The following is a 647-nucleotide window of genomic DNA, read 5'->3' as shown; positions in this document are numbered from 1 at the left end:
CTTTTGCAATCCGTACATCCAATACAGAGATTTTTCACCGAATAGAAATGTGGTAAAACAGGGAGCTTTAGCATCGCCTTAAGGGGATCCTAAAAATCTGTATTACCGACTAAACACGTATAATTTTTGTATAACGAATACTCTTTTTCTCTTTCACGGAAATTCTTTTCTAGGATTAAAGTATACGCATTAATACGTGTTTGTGAAATGGAGTCTACGCTGAGAATGATCAAAAATTTCGAAATCGATATATTTTTTACCATTCCTTAGTGTAACATGGCGTCTCAGCTGTCAAGTCGTGACAACATTTGCTTGATATGAAAGCTTTGCAACCCGAACGTACGAAATAATAGTTCCCAAACACGTAATTTGCACGAACATACAACGTCGAGTTCTTAGAATTAGATTTAGACGCTTTATCGCGGCCATGGCACATAAAAAAAACTTAAGGCGTAAGACTTAAGCAGTAAGCGAATCGACCAATCACAATAGAGACCATAAGACCATACGTAAGCAATAGCGAATCCAACATGTTGATTTCGCTTACGTCTTAAGTTTTTTTTTATGTGCAATGGCCTTTACAGCGTAGTGTTAGGCCGCGGTCCGATACACGCTCACAACGCTTAAAAATCATTTCATCCTTGTTG

This window comes from Trachymyrmex cornetzi, unplaced genomic scaffold (assembly GCF_001594075.2).
Source record: "Trachymyrmex cornetzi isolate Tcor2-1 unplaced genomic scaffold, Tcor1.1 scaffold461, whole genome shotgun sequence".
Lineage (NCBI taxonomy): Eukaryota > Metazoa > Arthropoda > Insecta > Hymenoptera > Formicidae > Trachymyrmex > Trachymyrmex cornetzi.
The sequence above is the reverse complement of the archived record's forward strand: the minus strand, read 5'-3'. Positions refer to the sequence as shown.